General features: G+C 42.9%; 1 long non-coding RNA gene across 1 annotated transcript; it reads right to left on the reverse strand.

The window, feature by feature from the left end:
- Positions 1-5,194: 5,194 nt before the first annotated feature.
- Positions 5,195-10,141, reverse strand: LOC114014440 (uncharacterized). Its single transcript, XR_003557913.2, has 3 exons — positions 9,881-10,141; positions 7,019-7,102; positions 5,195-6,607 (listed from the first exon to the last, which is right to left on the reverse strand). It is a non-coding gene; the product is annotated as an uncharacterized LOC114014440 (long non-coding RNA).
- Between the last annotated feature and the right edge of the window lie 458 nt (positions 10,142-10,599).

The following is a 10,599-nucleotide window of genomic DNA, read 5'->3' on the forward strand; positions in this document are numbered from 1 at the left end:
CTGTTATGATTCCTGAAACATGCTTTTCCTTCTTCAGGGTGGCATACATTACACACAAAGCCTGAGTCATTCCTGTTGCAATCTGTGTTTTAATATTGTGCTACATCCCTGCAGTGTTGCAATGTTTGGCTTTTTAGGGTTTGGCAAAGAAAACCGGAAGGTGTGAGATTTGCTGAAGGCCTGGATGTAGGTGGGGAACACTGAGGACCCAGCCGGTCAGCCTGAACCAGCTGCAGCCCAGCCCTAAGAGGGCAGCCAGCCCTGTAACGGAACAGTACATCTCTCTAGCCCAGAATTTATGCCAAATGCAGAAACTGTTCGGTGATGCGAGTAACAAGTCCCACGGTTATAAGTTGCTGCTTTGCCTAACCATAGTACGTGTGCCACAGTTAGTTCAGAGGCAGGCAGGTCACAGCCTGGGTCTGGCTCATTAGCTATGATCCGTTTAACACGTGAACTCCGTCCTTGGGCACAGCGCATCGTTCAGGGGGGAGCGATGCCGAGATCCTGAGCGAATGTTGCTAAGTGCGTGCGGCGCTGGGTAGATCCACACGGGATGTACCTCAGCCCGAGAGGCAACATCCCTGCCTCCACCGCAGGGCTCAGGGGGACGCGCTGCCAAACTCGCACTGCTTCCGTCAGCGCTGGGCAGGAGCAGGGCCTGGTACTGGGGCACGACGTCTTCAGCAGCTGGGCGGTACGATAATTCTGGCAGAGTACCCCCTCTGTCAGCTGCCTGGTGTCACGTTAAGCCCCTGAATGTGATACTTCCTGGTTGGAGTCCACTTTGTGCGTTGGTGTCTCTGGCCTGCTGGCCTGAGCCGTGGCGGGCTGGGGGAGGCGTGGGGAAGGTGGTGCCGGCCCGCGGGGTCTGCCCAGCCACTGCAGCGGGCGGGTGCTGCGGGGGGGGCTGGGCGGCTGCGGTTCAGCACCAGGGAAATCGAACAAGAGAATCCATCTACACCAGACGTGACCTAGGTCAAGGGCCAGGCTGAAGCAACCCCGTGTCCTAGAGCGGGCATGTGCCGTACCCGTGACAGTTCAAATGTGACAGCATGATTAATTTTGCCCAAAGATTATTATCGGTCATTTATTGAGCTACAAGTGCGTGCCATTTTGTCACTTCTTTAATTTGTTAAAAATAATAAAGAAGTAGAGACTTGTCTTTTCTCTTAAATTAGTACACTTTGTTGCAGTGGAAGGACCTTCTGTTCAAGACAGTTTTGGAATTCTAAGCCGGAATTTCTTGGGGGTTCATCTGTCACTTTAATGACTTCCCTTCCTGTTAGAGTTGTAACCTCAAGCAAGGCACAAAGGACTTCATAGTCATGCTGCCACACCAGCATGTATAGTGTTTATCTGGCCACAAATATAAATAAATTTACTTTTTTTTCTTCATCAACAATAAGCCCTTGAAGGAATTCCTTTTTTTCCTGCATGTAGGTATTTGTGACTTGTGTTGCACTGGTTGTCATGCAAAGGATCAGTTTGTTCCTTAAGCAAAATAAGGCAGAAGGTGTATCTGTCCACAAGGCTGGGAAAAGGCGGAATTCCCGGGTGACAGAGGAGAATGTCCTGTGTAAAGCGCTGCTGCACAAAGCTATCAATGCTCACTTTGTGGTGTATGTCAGTGACACCCAATAGCCTTAAAATTAAGTATATCTAAACCACACATAAATATGTACAAAAGCCAAACAGCAGTTATTCAAGGGTGGTGAATGCTTGGTGGTGGTGGGTTTTTAGGGGGGGAGGCTAGTTTTGCTTTTATATTCATTACAATTTCCATTTCATTCAACAGATAGCAGTCAGTGGCTGTATGTACACGGGCTACTTCAACTCTCGCTGTGAAATCTGTGCCTGAGAGTTGCATCTTAACTAGTCTGATGTTGCTACCAGCAGGAGCTGGCTCTGGCACGCCTGCCCTCATGTCTGAGTGGAATCTTTTGGGCATTCTGTGTGCTCCTCAAGTGGATCTGTCACCAGATGTGTATCGTGTCTGTGGTTATTTGGTAGCTTTCTTCCATGTGTTCTCCCTGACAGAAACAAGATTGCAGAAGCTCCCCTTGTAGGGTTGTTTAGCTGAATATTTAAATGGGGGCTATAAAGGCCCTAGGCGTGTTTCAGGCTAAAATATTTGAAAATATTTTTTAAAATATTAAAAACCTACTAAAATTAAACTGTTAGAGTCTTTTAAAATAGATATTTTAAACTACTAGAAAAAAGCATTTGCCAAGTTTGCTATCTGCTTTTATTATCTGTGCAGCATTATTTTAATTTGTTTTGAAAACTTTCTAGGCACTACTTTAGACTAGATTCTAGGGAAGTTAACTCTTTGTGCTTGCGCAGTAGGGCCGAGAGACTTAAAAACCAAACCACAGTGTTTGACATGCTTGGGTCCCTTTTGACATTGTCTTTCTTCACAGTTTCCTTTGCTTTTCCCTTTCTCTTGTTCTGAGCATTCGTGAGAGCTGGACTTTCTCCCTGGAGCATCTTTTAACAGCATATACACTTAAGTTTTTCACCTGTGCAAGTCAGTCAGTTACATCTAGTGTGGCAGAAGAAATACTAATATGTGGGGTTTATCCATGCCTAATTTGGATAATGTAAAGCTTACATAACAAACACGATTTTATTTTCCTAGTCCTTATCTTCTTCAAGTATATTTACTTGTTTTAAAAATGGATAACAGGGGCTGGTGACTTCTTAGCATCCTAAAATCTACACTATGAGGGTTCATCCCAGGTGAAGAGGGTTTCTTTTGGCATGTTTACCTATAACTGGTATTTCTATAAAGTCAAAATCTCTTTATTAAAAATATATGTGGAACATTAAGTTCAGAAGTTTTGAAGATGAAAATTCACTTGTGGTACCAAATCAGATGTTAATTTAGGAGTCTCAGAAGCATTTTGGAGTCTGTGGAAAAAATACTGCATTAGGACCGTGAGAAAATGTTGCTGGCTATTTTCTTAATACAGTTCTTGCTCTTAAAGTGCTGCATTTAAAAATACTGGTTGGAATCTTCAGTCCCACACACATCAATATTTGGTACTTTCTAGGCTGTTAGTATAGTCTTTGTTTTAAAATAATTGCCTGTGATATGGTCCATCTTCTCTGAATATGGTTCAAAATCAGTCGTCTTTGTGGCTGTTTGTATTTTGTAAGGTGCAACTGACTGAGTAAAAAGGTTAATGTAGAGGTTTCTTCCAGCATTATAGTTGATGATCTTTGCAAATTGCATTGTATAATCAAAGTTACTGATTAAAATACTTACTTGAACATGAGTCACTGAACTGTTGACCTGATTAAGTCTTGGAAACAGTGGTCCGTTCTGGGATGGTGGGTATATTATAAATACGTGTTTGTACTGTCTTGGACATTTTCCAGTTTGACAATAAATACATTGCATTTTATTAAGGATGTACTGCCAGAGAATAGTTTTATCAGCCTTGTTTCTGAACCAGAAAAGGTATTTATGCCCCCATTCACCAAATGCTGTAGCTCATACCTGTAGTATTTAAAAAAAAAAAAAAAAACCAAACAAAAAAACCCACAGCAGAGTCCTTCATATTTTGTCTGCAATGTAGTTACCTCAACTTGACCTGAATGGGATTAAACCCATGCTTGTGGGACTTCCCAAATGACAGTGTTCCGGACCCTCAGAGAAACAACGCATGGCTCATATGCTTTACCACATGGTACTAGTTAGAAGCACCTTCACCATCATATCCATCCCAAGATAATCATAGTGGGTTTCAAGTATTAATAAGAATACTCTGCTCCTAGAGACCATTCCTTATTTGTGGTTCATAAAGCACTACAAATGAGTCACTCTAATTTCACAGATGGCAAAATTATGTGGCAGGAAGGGAGATGGTTTGTCCAAATCCACAGAGCAGGTTGCACTGAATGGAATAGCCAGTCAAGTTCCTGTGGTCCAAGAACTAGATAGACCAGTAGTAGCCATATGCAGGAAAGGGTTAATATTTATATTCCCATCTAGTTGCTAACTGTCTACATTATTTTTTGCATTAGTGTTTCTGCACTCTGTCGGTTCCAGAGAAATCAAATGCATTCTTTTTTGGTAACTGATAGCACAGGGACTTAAACAGTGATTGTGATTAGTGCCAAGAACAACCCTCTTTCACTGCCAATGCTTTAGACAAACATCCTGTCTTCCAGAGTTGAATTTAATTGCAAGAATCTCTGCTCAGTGTCTTGGCTTTGCCTTGTGTTGTAACCGCTTCTGTTAAGGCACCAGCCTCAGCTCTCGTTCAGTAAGTACGGACTTAACGCAGCATTTTTCTCTTTTTCTACAAGAGAAGCGACAGCTTTAATACTTTGGACAAAGCTCTTCAAGCTTATTTAAATTAGCCTCCTGCTTTACCAAAGCTTCCTGCAAAATATGATGAAAATCCTGAGGCACTGGAGCCTTTAATGTGACACTTTTAGCCACAGAACCAGTTTTGAAGTTTACTCAGAGATGCCTTTAGTCATCTGTAGTTATGTGAGACTGGGACATTAAGAACGCCACACTAATGATTCCGGTCTGTCTGCAATTACTTACTCTTTGCCTTCAGCTATATAAGCATGAGTATTTTCTTTCTTCTAAATATTCATCTTTTGTTTGCATTTTTTAACAATAAATGAGTTGAAATGACACTATATTTCCAAAATGCTTGCGCAGTTTCTCAAGATCCAGTCTGAGGATTATATTTAGTTATACTTTTTCTGTGCAAATTGTTAGCTATTCAAAAAAAAAAAAAGTGGCATACATGGCAAAGATGGTGTGAAACCTCTAGTAGCTCAAGTTCATATGAAATGTTTATACTTGAGACTTTTTTTTTTCTTTTACTGAGGGGGATAGCACATTGCTTTACTAACAATTTAAAGATTGCTATTTGTTGTTAGTTGAAATTTTGTGAGTTGAAGCGGTAGAGTCACTGTGGGAGTATTTGAGTTATGACCTAAGATGGAGGCGTGTTAGGAAACAAAATGGGTATATTCTTCAAGCCTAGACTGAACTTTTGTCTCATGAAATCACTGGAGACTTCACCTAAATGTTTATTTCTCTTCTCTTTTTGGTTATTGGTTTTGTCTCCTTTCCTCTGCTCATGGTTGGCTTTTTTCCTTGAAAGTCAGTATGTCTCAGTATGTGCAGGTTTAGTCACAATCATGTCTGTCTGTGGAGAAAACATGGGTCTTAATGTCAACATTTATTACCAAAATCAGGAACAGTATGTCCCGCACATCAAGGTCAAATTCACCAGTGGTTTTTATCAACTATCATTAGTGCAGAACACTCAGTCCCTAAATTCATGAAACTACAGTACAGGAACCGAATTCATCCTCTCATAAATTTTCTCTTAAATAGATTTGAAAATTGGTGAGTTCAGGCAATCCAGACTGTAGGAATATCTGTTATGAATTCAAACAGAGGAGTGTTAGGACACAAATTTGATATATTCTTTGAGCCTAGATGGAACCTTTGCTTCATGAAGTCTGTAGTGATTTTAGCTAAAAGAGTATGCTGCTTTTTCCCTCAGAAGAATGAAAGTGAGAACTTTAGTATGAACTTGCTGTTCTTCCTGATCTCTCATATATAGCTGATCTCTTCTGATCTGGAACTTCATGTTACTGAGTTTTCACATACAAAAACTAAGTGGGGGGAAAGATTCAAAAAGAAAATCAGCTTCACTGGTCATTCTGTTGTGCTTCACTTGCAGTCCAGTTGCCATCCCCTATCACTCAGTGGTGACAATAAGGCTGTTTAGGGCAATTCTCAAGCCAAACCACTGCTGTGACATGCCTGTGATGCTTCCAGATCCTGCATCCCAGCAATTCAAGCCACGAGAGAATTTTCTGGTTAAGTTTCTTGACTGTTCAGGAGTCATCTCGGACCTCTTCCAAATCGCAGGAGTGGCTCTTTATTGCATGACCAGATCACTCATATTTCAGTTTGTCCAAGATCTTGTCATCTGGAAAGAGGCTAGATGAAAAAAATTCTTTATAAGGGCATCCTATACCTCTCCTAAACCTGGAAAAACTAAATATGCTGAATATCTCCTATACTAAATGCTTTGTAAAACAAAATAGACTGCCAATGCACCCATCTCAGAAGGGGTCAGAGCCTATTCAGATCTTCTTCCCTATCTTAAGTGTAACGCCCACCAAAAAGAGAACTTTCGACCTATAGTTTTTTTCCAAAAGTATTTGCTAGCAGCAGAGTCCACACTGTTTGGTCCCTATTCAGATTCCTAATGAGTAGGTTCATAACATCTGCCAATGAAGGTAACAGCTTTTCCCTTTTAGTGTTTCATACCCTTCTTGCTTAACATGCCCGGGTGGTTCCTAGTATACTAATTGCCTGTGAGTGGAGTGGAGGGAGAGCTGCTGGATACAGAATAGGAAGTTGCCCATTCTTTTGTCCTGGGACTGCGAGGCAGGCAGAGGTTAGGGAGTGGCTTTAGGATTTGTAGAGTCTCCGAGGTCTGGTGGGTCACACAGTTGCAGTGGAATTGAGATGCCAGCACAGCTCTGGGTAGGTGGGAAGGTGCACTGGAAATGGGGCTGACCAAACAGCACAGCACAGGCAAGTCTAAATCTTTTGCTGGAGAAAAAAAAAAATCACTTTGAGTAAGAGCAGGGGGGCAGAACCTGAGATAACAGCTTTCCACCCTTTTATAGACACAACGGATGATATTGCTGCATCTCTACCATGTTGCAAAAGGGAAACAGAGTAAGGACTGGAAGGGGTCTACTTGGATTTTCCTGTAACAGGTAAGTGGTAAATGCTGGGTTCTGTCTTCAAATTCTTAGTGAAATTCTAAAACTACATAAATTGAGACAGCAAGCAGGCCATTTGAGGCTTGTTTCAGATATTTGCTTCCAAGCAGGGGTTATACTGTCTGTAGTTGCTCCCAGCCAGTAAGAATGGCAGTGTTGAAAAGGTAAGTCAGACCTGCAGTTGACACTACTGATGGTGAGTTACAGAATCATGTTTAAAATTAGGTAAACTCACATGTTGCTTTGGTCCCTTTTGATCTTGCAGACAAGTAGGTGGTGGCATTTGAGACATCTGTGCATTTCTGAGAGTCCAGGCCACCTTTAGAGTTCAAACAGAAATACATGCTATAACTGGGGCATGTTGAAAGCTATGACTTCATTTCTTAGAACTTTTAACAGCTGTATAGCTCAAAGACAAATAACTCATCCCTGGCTGGTCCCTGTAATAACACAGACATCCAGAAAATGCCTGGCATTTTTTGGTTCACTACTTGAGATCAAATTCCTCTGATTTTGTTTCCCTCTGGGCTAAGAACAGACTATTCTTAACGCTGTAGCCCTAAGGAGAAATTTTGCGTCCTGCTGCAGCTTTGTTTCTACACGTGTTACATGGTCTCTGGAAAATTCTACTCCATTTAGTACTATTTGTCCAGTCTCATGTCCAGCCCCTTCTATCAGCAGCAAGTTCCTGTTGTTGCATTTGGATTTTAAAGGAAAAAGGCATCTGTTCGTTCAACACCCACTTGGCAGCTCTTCAGCCTAGCTGCATCCATAGAGTCACAGGGAGCTCCGTGAAGAAGCTGGCTCCCACAGAACTAATTCTGGGTGTCAGTGCTGAATGCCCTGACGACTTGTTTTCCCTTATGGAAACTCTTCTGTGATCAGAAGTCTCGAACTGTCAAAGCAGAGCATTTCAAAGGGCAGAAATTCTGAAACCGAAAGGAGAGTCTGTTCTGGGAGCTGAAGGAAGAAGTGGGTTTTGGTTTAAGCTTAAGTGTCCGAGAGCAGACACAGCTCCTCTGGATCTGCAGATGTGGGGGATAGGGAGCTATTTAAATTCACAGTACTGCTGGTATAAGAGGAATTGATATGTATTGGTCCTGAATTAGTTTAGGCAGGAAGGGAATCCTGGACTAGTCTTTAAGTATGGCTAGAGGGGAGTACAAATCAACTCACTTCTGACATCGGGAATGAGAAACAGGCTCATACAGTCACAGTAAGGGTTTGGCCTCGGGGCTTTTCTCTGTCCCTTACAAGTTGTTACTGAAATTTGTGATGGGAACCCAGCGCTAGGGTTACAGGTTAATCAGCCTGAACCATCTAATCTAAACAACTACCCAGATTGCTGCAGTCTGTCAAACTGAGCTTTCTGGGAACAGGGTTCCAGCACAACGCTGTGTTTTCTCTAGTAGGACTGTATTTCACCATGACATGCTTCTCAAGAACGCATCGTGTGAGACACTGTAAGGTCGATACAACTATGGCTCTCTGTGGCTGGAGTTAGTGTCTAAGCGGCTTCTGCTGGCTGCTGTATCTTAAAAGCACTCGCTAGTGCAGGCTTCATATCCTCGCTTGTGTCTGTAGTCAAGCCAACCTGTGTATGAGCACGTTAGCACACCCAATTAATTTCTCTGCTGTTGCAAGTACTATCAATAGAGAATATTTTCTGCTGCTTTCGTCCAATCTACCAGTTTTAACACACTTTCTAATGTTTTCCTGGAGATATCTATAGACTGTGCTGGGAGTTTTTTCCTGTCAAGACAACAGTAGTTGATTAAATCAAGAAGATGGAAATGAGGGCATATATCTTACAGGATTCCTCTCACACAATCCTGAGTGTTTATAACATGCTCTCCACTGCCTCCCAGTCAGGTTTACACTGAAATCTTCACCCTTCTTTCACAGCCTGGCTAGCTCTTCAGAGCTTTTTTTCTTTTATTCCTTTATTCATGTTGTTCCCTGCCCAAAATCAAATATGGAGTCTTGAAGTTGAGGACTGGGTAGAAAGGAAGGGCGCTCGAGTGACAGAGCCTGCAGACAGACCATGGTTTCAGCAGAGAGTCTCTCTGCTGCTGCTAAATCGCTTCGATGCTTCGGCAGCCCACTGCTTCTGGCAGGGGCCACCTTCCAGCAAAGCCTGAACGGCTGCTGAAAGCTGCAGTTCCTGCTACACAGAGCTCTCAACCAAAACAGAAATCAAAACATGAGCAAACCCAGTGTGGACTCTGGCAAAGATCACCCTCTCTTCATATATAAAAGGGAAGCATTTAGCCTGACCTCATAAAAGAGAGAATTTAAAGAACCATTCTACACTTTGAAATCTTACCCTCAGTGGCATGGAAACAAAATGCTGACTTGGGAATTTCAGCAGCTCATTTCACGTTCTGCTCAGCCCGCTGTACTTCCTGAGCATGAATTGGCCATTGCATCATCCCAGGAAAATGAAGGTTATTGGGTCACTGGCTGCCCTTGTAATCTGCTCAGTAAGGAATTTCTCAAGTGTATAGACCAGCGCCCAGAAAAACGTTTAACAAGGTCTGGAAAATTATGCCTGCTTCAAGCAGAGACCTCTTACAAGTTCGCAGGAGGACTACCGTTTGGATGAGTTAGCAGCACACACCCCTGCTATAAACATCACTTAAAGCAGTTCCTTCCAGGAACCATGGAGAGAAATAGCTGAGGGAGAGACTAGATGACTTTGCTAGTAGCTTAGTACCTTTTGTAACACATGGGCCTGTGCTAAATGGAGAAGAATCCGTGTCAAGATTTTCTTGATCCTATTTGCCTCCAGAATATGTCAGGCAAACTTCTCTTACACAGCCACTCACTCTACCTGCAAACCTGGAGTGCAGGTATGGCTGAAACTTCATGCAAAACAGTATTGCCTCTTCCCTTTTAAGTGATGTATGTTCTCTGGATGTGCTGTATACGAGTCCTTTCTTTTGAGGGACAGAACAGCATCTGCTTTCTCTGGATTGTGTACCAGCCCATAAAGGACAATTCGGTGACTTTGTTCTCCAATTGGATTGCACCATTTCACCAGCGAATAGAGTGTTCCTGCTTACTGGGCAAATGCCATGACAGAGGTTCAACTTACCGACAGTAGAAAAGTGCCGTCACTGTAGAAACACAGATGTGTGGTGCTGTGCAATCTCAGGCTCTGCTGCTGATTTGAGTGTGAGCTTGGAGGCTCTCCCCAACCTCTTCTACAGAGCTCCTCTTCACTCAGCTGTGCCTACTAGTGCTGACAGTCCTGTATGCCTGTGTGACTGATACACTTCTGCCGTCTTTGCACTTGATCGCCGTGGGGGTGTTTGACTGGAAAGCATTTCCTGCTCACATTCATCTGTTCTCACTTTCTTTTTGCCCACAGGAGAGAAGTGAGTTCATGAGGAAGTGAGCATTTCAGGAAGTGATTTTGGGTGAAGCTTCACTTTTTCATTTTCCATTTGTTCCTTGCCTGTAGACTGAACATAAAGAAAAGCTCTATCAACCCTAACTGATGTTTCTGGCATACTGATGCTTGGGCCACTTGGCTTTGCTTGAAAGTAGTTGAGAGACTGAAGGGAAGGAGGAAGGCAGAAGCAGGAAAACTTCATCATCATATGATGGACTTCTGGAGGATTTTTCTTCCAGCTGCCGCTCACAGTCCAACTCAGCCTCACAAGCCAAATTAGCTTTGTTAATGTTGCTCCAGGCTTCTTTCCTCCTCCCAAAGATGTTTTGATTTGTTAGCACCTCTTTGGCGTGAAGGTAGTCTGAAACCTGCAGTCTTCAAGGCAGGGTTTGGGCTGCAGTAGAGCAGAAAGTCAGGGC

Source organism: Falco cherrug, chromosome 7 (assembly GCF_023634085.1).
Source record: "Falco cherrug isolate bFalChe1 chromosome 7, bFalChe1.pri, whole genome shotgun sequence".
NCBI lineage: Eukaryota > Metazoa > Chordata > Aves > Falconiformes > Falconidae > Falco > Falco cherrug.